Here is a 10,086-nt window from a genome sequence, read left to right on the forward strand (position 1 = left end):
CCAAAAACATGCTTGGGAGACTGAGAAATGCCACCGGGGTTTTAAGAGCAAAAGGTTGAGGGGTTGAAGAAAGACATTGGGAATTTAAGAGAAACCAGAGAGTCCCGGGGCTAATTTTTGCTGGTTTATTTTTTTCCCATTTGTTTATTTGCTATAAGTCAGATTTTGGAGCAATTAGCAAAATATCATGCAAATATTCCCAGTGTGACTACACATGAATAACTTTAATTCTGCTGAACATTTGTCTTGTTGCTACAAAATACATCTGCTATTTGCATTAACTTAATCTGTTAAGATATTGTGAACTAAACCACAGACTTCCAGACACATTTAGGAAGCAACTTCCCATTTTTATTGGACACTTTTGACTAGCGAAATCTGCTTTTGTGGTCACATGACCTCACCCCAGGAGCACCTCTTTTCCCAGTGCTGTTTCCAGACAATAGAAAAAGCAGCATAATGGAGCATTATAGGAGGGAAGTACTGGGAGAGCAGGAGGGGTGCTTGTCAGTAACAGAAACAGGCAGGGGAATAAATAATTAGAGGAAAATTAAAGGAAACATAACACACGGGTATGCATTCTGAGTATTTGAGAGAGGGACAGAAATGAATTGAATGCTTGATATGTGCCCGGTATTGTGTTATGTATGTTACATAATTCATACCAAGCAAATCTCATGATCACACTATGGGGTAGATTTTAGAGACTCAAATCACTTGTTTGGCGTCACACAGAGAATAAGGAGCAGGGTCAGTGTTTCTCTCATTCGATTAATGTTTACTCAGCACATACTATATGTCAGGTACTGGGTATAAAGGGTAAAGAGAGAGAAAAAAAAAAAAAAAAGAGAGGCCACCACTCAGAGATTTGAGTTCTAGATAGAAGAGTCATAAATGTCAACCAACAAATAAAGAAGACACTTTCAGGTAGAAAAGAAAACTTCAAGGAAGTAAGATTGTGTGATGTGATAGCAAGTACCTGGTAGGGGACTTCATTAGACAAAGTCTTCAGGAAAGACCTCTCTGATGAGGTGACAGTAATTGCGACTTGACTGATAAGAAGCCAGTTATGCAAAGAACATTCTGCAGAGTGAGAAGGCCAAATGCCCCTGGTCAGGACCGAGAGAAGTAAAAGATGCCCCTGAAGGGTTTTAAGCAAGCAGTGATGTGACATTATAATTTCTAGAAGATTGCTTTGGTTGCTATGTCCAGAATAGACTGTCCAGAGCATTAAACAGGGATCCCTGTCTGGAGGTGGCTGTGTTGTCTGGGAAGCTGATGGCATCTGGCATCTGGCACCAGGGTGGAGGCAAAGAAGATGAAGAGGTGTGGGCAGGTTGGGAGTGTATTTGGGGATAGGAATGACGGGGCTTACTGGTGGTTAGATGGGAGAGGGGTGAAGTTAATAAAAGAATAAATGATGTCTAATTGTTTTTGACTTTGGAAATTGGTGATTATGGTGGCATTTATTGAGATGAGGCAGGCTGGGAAGGAGTGGGTTTGGGGTGTGGGAGGAATGTAGAGCTCTCTTTGGGAAATAGTAAGTTTTAAGTACCCGTGAGTCATTCAAGTGACGCAGAGGAAGGTCTGGAGGGACGTTGCTTGGGGTCATGTTTCCCCTCCACCATTTACCAGCTCTATTACCGTGTGCTAGTCACGTAAGCTACCCTCGAATGAGAAAAATAACACTTAAGATGCTTCCTAGAATGAGGAAAGTAAAGAACTGGGCTTCTTTTGGTTCTGATGGGTTGTGAAGGTCAAGACAGAATCCATGTAACAGACAAAAGTGCCCAGCTTGGGCCATGTTATCTCTATATATCACTGATAAGTGGATTTATCCAGTATTTGAGTCCATGCTCCTTGTGCCTAAGTCCCAAGGAGAAGATAAAACCAACTGAAATTTAGTACTAATGATACCAGATCTGTCCTTTGTCAGTAAGCTCCCTTCTGGCTTTCTTAACTTCTCAATTACTCTATGGCTAAAGGCCTAGGTTAACTGACTAAACCCGAGGAGCCTGTCATTCCCTTGGCCTAAAGCCCACAGAGCCTCCCACTGCTTATAACATGAAGTCCAAATGCCTTAACTTTGCACTCAATGAGTGACCTCCATGATCTGACCTCAAACTCCATTTTTTTCCCTGTTACTTTCCTTTGCCCAAATTAGTTTTCTCTTTAGAACATGAATGTGGCATCCACTGCTCATAGCCTCATAGTCATTTATTAATTCATTTATTTTATGGATTCCCCTTCTGTGCTAGCTCCGTGCTAACAGCTAGGGAAATTTCAGTAAGATTCATCTATCTGTTGGTTCTGCTCTTATATTAGGCATCTAGGAGCAAAGACATATGTAATGCACACTTAATGATGCAGCATATTGTAACGGAGGTATCGCTAGTACCAGATGGGAAATCCCACAGCAGGAAGTGGCATAGGCATAGAGACAATGGAGGGCCCATGTGCAAGGAGAAAGCAGGAGTGGGGATGAAGAATGGAAGAAAGGTTTCCCAGCAGAGGGATCAGCCTGCACGATGCTAGGGAGGTATGGTGGTTCTGACACCTTTTAGGGGATTACGGATTCATTCTCCTGTCTTCATACTGGTCTGTCACCTAGTTATAGGACCTGTTCTTCACTTTTCCTGCCACTTACTTGCTCCCACTGCAACTCAAGGTCTTACAAGTTCACAGAGTGATATTGTGATTGAGAGTGTGGACTTTGGAGTGGGCCTAACATGTGCCATGATCTTGGCCCCACCGATGAATACCGACTCAACCTTGAGAGAGTTCTTTTTTCTCCCAGATGTGGCTTCCTCATCTGTAAAATCAGGGATGATGAAAGAGCCCGCCTGAGAGTGGCATCGTGAGAACTGAAACGGGGGAGGCATGTAAGTCACTCTGGAGCTCTCTTGGTGGACCTGCTGCTGCCCTCCCCCACCGACCCCCCACAGGTCCAGCTCATTCCCTAAGTGCAACATGCCCCAGTTTCTCAACGAACTTAGTAGATGAATACATGTCTGACATTATCAATTTTCTGACTTCCTATCATCAATCCATGGTTAAAGTTTTAATTCCACTGTAATAAATGACAAACTATAGAGATGCAGCTTCCTGCTTTTTGGAAACTTTTAAAATTAATTATTATTATTTTTTAACCTCTAAATCCTTATTCCTGTGAAATGTCTGCTTTGAAGTTCCTTTCTTTCCCCAGAAGACCGCAATTTATCAGCTTTTAGAAGATTACGATTCAGCAGGGAGCCTGTTCAAGTCCATTTGGAGACAGGTTCCTTTGAGGCTTCAATACCAGGAAGGCACATTTAAGGCCTTGTTAACAGAAGTATTAATATTCATAATACAGCTCTCAGTATCTTATATCTCAGACTCCTTCCTCTTCCATAACACTGGGATCTGTATCCCTTTATCAGCAGCACCTCAAGGGAATTTGCGCATCATTCACAAAACAAATAAATCTGCTCCTTGGTCCCTCTTTCCCAATTAGTCCCCAATTTATCCAGGATCCCTTTCCTCTCTCTCTCTCTCTCTCTCTCTCTCTCTTTTTGGCTCTGATTTCTCAATTCAGTGGCATGTGGCTGGGGTTGCATGGGCCTGGTTAACCCATAGCCGGTGTCAGTGACATCATCTGGAGAACGCGTCTCACTTCAAGCCAGCCCCGTGCAGGGCAGCCCAGGGGAGGACGCCTCTTCTGGCCTCCTTGCCACTGGGAAATGTCTTTGTAGAATGTCTTTTTTTTTTTTTTTTAAAGATTTTATTTATTTATTTGACAGAGATCACAAGTAAGCAGAGAAGCAGGCAGAGAGAGAGGAGGAAGCAGGCTCCCTGCAGAGCAGAGAGCCCTATGCGGGGCTCGATCCCAGGACCTGGGATCATGACCCGAGCCGAAGGCAGAGGCCCTAACCCACTGAGCCACCCAGGTGCCCCTTTGTAGAATGTCTTTTAATAAAAGACCCGGTTGAGTTTATTTTTCAGGGTACCATGCAGCAACGTCAGTATATAGTACTGCGCTGGGGTTCGCTGGCGAAACAGCAAATACATAAAAGTGGAGAGAAGGGTATGAGTGTGTCTGTTACTGGAGATACGAAGGAACATTTTAGAGGCAATATCTGATTCTACTAGTTGATTTTTCTGGTTTTTGGCAGGTGGGGTGGCAAGGGTGGTCATAGGAGATGAATTCGGAGCCATGTGAATAAATATACATGCGCATATCTATACACATTAACGTGGCTCCGTGTGTTTCCTTTGTGATATTTTTTGAGGCATATATTGACTTTTCCCCTTAAATTACTTGTTAATGAGTGCTGAGGTAGCCTACCACTTATTTCTTCCAACAAGTCAGTTGTAGGTATGATTATATTTATATTTGCCATTTGAGACACCCACTGCTCCGTTCCTTCTTCGCTCTCCAAACATCTGAAAAACACTGAGATATTTCAACTCGATTGCTTTCTCATAATTCAAATCATAGCACATTTGCATAAAATCTCTGATCCCCACTTTGAACTCCCTTTTAATCTCCTTCCTGAGGAATCCTTGTTTAGACCCCAAATTGAAGTTGAGTAACTAGGGAGAAGACCCAGTGCCGCCTTTCATGTGAGATCAGGAGGCTGTCTGCTTGAGAAATAAAACGGTTGCACATATGGTGTTCTTGGATTGTGCTGCCTCCTTTCAAGAAGACCAGGGGAGGGGTGTGTGTGTGTGTGTGTGTGTGTGTGTAGTAGTAGTAGTAGTAGTAGTAGCAGTAGCTGAAATCCGCACTGTTTCCTTCCCTCTCAGAAAAGACAAGAAATACCACATCTTGGTTTTCCATGAAGGTGACAAGACTGATTAATCCATGACTTTGAACTTTAAAATCAACAAGGAGTCCCCTTAAAAGAGCTCACAACCACATGAAGAAACAGGTGTGCTGGATAAGAACATTTTACAAGAATGAACAGGACTTATGGAGCTGAGAGCAAGTTTACTTTTGTCCCCATTTCTCCCTTTAAACCTGCTCAATGAAGAAATGTTTTTCCCTACCACAGGATAAAAACTGAGTCCTACAGCCTTTGTTCTTATTTTCAGATGGTAAAAATCCAATGTTCACTTTAAGGGAAAAACAGTCTCAACGTGGAAGGGAGGATGGCCAGTCCAAATCACCTTTCAAGGTCGCACAGAAGTAAGCGTTCACCTCCCCACTCCAGTCTGCCCACCTGCCCACCTGCCTGCTGGCTCCTTTGTTCCTCCACTGGCTTCTCCTCCACTCCGTAGTTGCCATCTCAGACCCCTTTGGAGTTGTGGAAACAAGTAAAGAAAGTTCTTTCATGACTGATTCTGTTGCAAACCAGCTTTGCTTTCTCTGGATTGGAAGTTCTAGCAGAGGGTTAAAGACGACTCTGTCTCTCCTGGAGAAAGCTCAGGCTTATACTGACATCAACTTTTGGACAACCCACCTGCCCTTCTCTTGTCATAAGTGCTGTTGGCTTCTTGACTTGTCCTCCTGATTCCCTTGTTTAGCTCTATCCCTTCCCCCCAATAGCGTTCACTCCTGGGTCCCCTTATACCATCAAGTCAGGCCCCCCTTGGGGCCAGTCTTGTTTATAATGACCTTAGGTGGATTTTTGGGGGGATAAGTTGAACACTTGGGCCTCAGGATGTACCACATTTGACCAGTCATTGGAGGGGAGCTTCATCTGCTCCTAGGCTCCTTTGACCTTCTCACATAACAAGTTCCCCACGTTGCTTGCTGACGCCCTTCTTGCTTAGGGTGAATAGAAAGCACTTCCCCCCCCTCACCAACAGGGGAGGTTTGAGGCTACTGAACAGCTGTTATAAAAATACTCTTCCACAATTCCAGGTTTCTTAATTGCTTTATATTCTCCATGTGGGAAAGAAGTTTGTTGACTTAGGAAAACTGATCTTAGTTATTTCTTTTGAAAATTTGCATCTGGCGCTTCATGTAGGAGTTTTGTGGATATTGAATTTTTGTGCATCATTTTAAACTTTCATTTCACCATCCTACTACATGTGTTACACAGATGATTAAGGTCCTGGGGGTTTATTTCCTGTTATGTGCGTGCTATACAGTGATGAGGACTTAGAGCTGAGGTTCGAGAAGTGGGCAGTTGGAAGTGTTCTCTGCACATGGTGGCAGTCTTGGAGGAGGCTTTCAAGTGCAGAGGCCTGTCTCAGGCCTGAGGATATAGGAATTCTGAATTAACAGAGAGGGAAGAAGAGGGTGTTGGATCAGTCAAGTCACAAGAAAATTTGGAGCTCATGTACAGACATGACAAGGCATAATGGCCTCCTTCGGTAGACAGGATTCCAAGATGACCCCAATGACTCATACCCTTTACAGCCCCCTCCCCTGGAGTGTGGCCAGGACCACATACGATGGGACATTGCTTCTGTGATTATATTTTATTATATGTAAAAATGGAGGAAGCTTTGCAGATGTAATTAAGGTCTCTGATTAGCTGACTTTGAGTTAGTCAAAAGGGAGATATTTGTGGTGGGCCTGACCCAATCCAGTGAACCTTTTTGCTAGAGAGAGATTTGCCTGCTAGCCTGGAAGAAATCACACATCCATGTTGTCAACTGTCCAGAGGGAAAGGTGGCCTTCATGTGCCAAGGGCCTCAGTTCTACAGCCACCAAAACCAAAATCCTGTCAACAAGCTGGATGGGCTTATAGGAGGATCACAATCCTCAGATAAGACCATGGCCTTGGCCAACACCTTGACTATAGCATTTGGATGAGAGACCTTCTGAGCAGGGGCCATGCCAGACTCTTGACCTGTTGAAGTCGAGATGACAAATGGTGTTATTTTAAGCTGCTAAATTTGTAATAATTTGTTGCACAGCAATAAAAAAAAAATGAATAGATCTCTGTTTTGTGTTGGAACATGTTGAGAAATAAGGAGACAGAAGCTAGCAGAAGACCTAATTAAGTAGGGCTGAGGATGCTAGGTAGATGAGAGTGGACTATCCAGTCCAGATCTAGAGATACTGTATAAAAAAAAGGAAAAAGCCTGTTTTGCTCATGCTCATATTCTTTGAAGGTTGACTGGGGGTGCTTCTTTGCATTATCCTGATCTCAGAACCCAGGCTGATGGGCAGTTCTTCTGTAGTGTTTCCATTGGCCATGGCAGGAAACAAATAGGAGAATAGAATGAATTGCATAAAGATGTTTACAGATTCAGCCCAAAGGTGTACTTTTCACTTTAACTCACATTTCTTTGACCAAAGCAAGTCACATGGATATACCTAACATCAAGGGTAGAAAGAAGGAACCAGAAATAGGTGGTGAATTTCATTAGTCAGTGTACAATAGTCATGGATCCTAAAACAAGGAGCCCAGCCTCCTAACTTAAAGCCTTCCTATCCTCCCAAATTCTGAGAAAGTATGCAAGGGTTCACTGCAAGCACACATTTGACACTAGACAGAACTGTGAACAACATTAAGAAACATGTTTCTTTTCTTGTATCAATGCTTCCTACCCCAGTATTCCTACTAGATATAAAAAGATTTGAGGCCATATTTATATGAGGGATTCCCGTTTTCCTGTCTCTTCTTGGCCCACATTATACCTTCCCTCATCCACTGTGAAACTCAGTTTTCTAGTGAGTTCAGGGTCAGACAGGGACAACTCAACAGGTTTGCAAAGAGAGATGCTGGGGAAAATTCTGAGAGGTGTTCTAATCAAAACTGCTGTTCTTTGCCTCAGAAAAGAGTGTAAGGCATGAAAGGCATGAGAGTTTTCCCATAATAAAAACTAGTTGTACACAGGACAGTTAGTAATAGTGATATTACAGTTTTAAAATTTTCAAGACACTTTGGTCTCTCTGATGGCTAATGTAAGAAGGTCACGGTTATCATTCCACTTATGACATGTGAAAAATTGAGGAATAGACAACATTTGACTTGAGTGTCTTCTTCTCCTTCTTCAATCAAAATGACCTCTTAGGGAAGAATTTGCTGGAATTTTCCTTCTCTAAGGATTGTCTGCATTTTAAGCCTTCAAGTGAAATGGGATCCATGTTCACTGGGAAAATTATTTCAGGGGCATAGACAAAGTTGTGGCAGAGACATGGGCCACATGGCAAGTTGCAGGTGGTAAACACCCTCTGTCCATCATTGCAGAAGCCAGGCCCAGAGGAAGGAGCTAGGAAAGTAGACTGAGAAGACCAAAGGACGTGAAGAGTGTGACAAACCCATGACCAACTGGATGGAAGAAGATGCAGAAAAGCCCTATATATGACTGGCCAGAGAAATTGAGGAGAAGCAGTAGAGGAGACCTTCAGGAAGTCAGAGGAGGAGAGAGTTTCAGAAAGGAAATCTGAAGCTCCAAAGAGAAGGCAGCTGAAAGGAGGACGGTGGAGGGTTCTGTGGATCGAGTGAGTCAAGGCTCTTATTGACTTGGACAAGAGCCCTGTTGGGAGAGGGGTGAGGGAGCTAGATTTCTGGGGGAGCCAGTCCCTTCTCCAAGAAGCTGTAAGGGGATGGGAGAGCAGGGTGATAGATAAGGTAAGAAACACACACCTCAGGGAATTTGAACAATTGTTCCTGTGGGAGAGATCTGCATTATATGTAGAGGAGAACAGGCGGGCAAAGAGGAAAGGTTCATGATGGTGCAGGTGAGCGATGGTACTGCTGCCAGAGCAAGGTGCCTGCCCAGGCTGAATCCCAGGTGGAAACCTTAGTCTCCAACAGAGGGAGGCTGCTCTCCTCTTTGAAGCAGGGGAGGGAAGAGAAAGGGTGGGGCCACGTAGAGATGAGGTGGGGGAGGGCCATTTCTGGAGTCCTCATTTTGCTTTAAAAAACACATAGGAAACCATATGGTGATTGTCTTTCTCTACTTGACTTATTTCACAGAGCGGCAGACAAACCAAGAGAGACTATGGACTACGGGAAACAAACTGAGGGTTTCAGAGGCAATGGGGGTGGGGGTGGGGGTTAGCCCGGTGACGGGTATTATGGAGGGCATGTATCGCATGGAGTGCTGGGTGTTAGACACAAATAATGAATCATGGAACACTACATCAAAAACTAATGAGGCTACAGTGACTAACATAACATAATAAACTTTAAAAAAAAATTTCCATGCACACACACACAAAACACACATAGGAAACGCACATGGAGTTTTGTGGGGGAAAAAAGCCACTGTGCTCATTTTGCAGGGGTACAAGTGTTGAGAGAGAGCTTTACAGAACAGAACAGAGCTAATGTATTTTAAGTGTTTTTTCCTTTCCAGAGAAGGAAAGAGAGAAATGGAGTCCAGGAAACTCCCTTGTACCAGCTCTCCCTTCACATACCTTCTCACATTCCTGGGCAGTCTTGAAATACCATGACCAAGGTCGGTGAGATCAAACAAGCATCTTTGATTAGGTCCGAATGGAGCATGGCTTTGGACGGGACACCTGGCCCTGGGACGTCTGTGAGTGTTAGAGTGTCTGTGAGTGTTCTACGCTGTCAGAGCACCGAAGTAAACTTTGTGAGTTGACCTTACTAATTTGGGACACCTAAATCACGAAGAATACAAGAATACATTTCTGATGTCTCTTTTCACGTTTGTATCTGTGAGAGGGATATTTTCAACCTTGTGAGGGTTTTGTGGTTCGAGTTTATTGCTTTTTTCTTTGTGAGAAATCTGTTTTATGTTTGGGGGGGATTTGTCATTTGTTCTGTTGAAGACTGTCTCATAAAAGACGCTATGGTTTTTTGGGCAGCTGTTATCAGTAGAACGGGAGGAGGGGTTTTCATCTGCATGGATTAGGTTGATGCACCAATCTCTTTCTTCTCTAGGGTTTTTAAGGAATCTTCCATGATTGGTTGAGCATGAGGAATCTCCCTGTGACAGCTCTATAAAGAAAGAAAGACAATAAAGACAATCTAACAGGCAGTCAGTCGATGATGATTTTTGTCTGGAATAAATTTAGCGCATCTCATAAAGTTTTTATAGATGCTACCTTTCAGATGCTTAGAATGTTATTATCTAGCCCAACATTTCTCTGTTCCTGATTTTTCTTACCCTTGCCTGGAAAAAAAAAGCACTACTAGGTTGTTCATCTGTGTCTATTTTAAGCTCTTCGCAGAG

Source organism: Mustela erminea, chromosome 7 (assembly GCF_009829155.1).
Source record: "Mustela erminea isolate mMusErm1 chromosome 7, mMusErm1.Pri, whole genome shotgun sequence".
In the NCBI taxonomy this organism is placed as follows: Eukaryota; Metazoa; Chordata; class Mammalia; order Carnivora; family Mustelidae; genus Mustela; species Mustela erminea.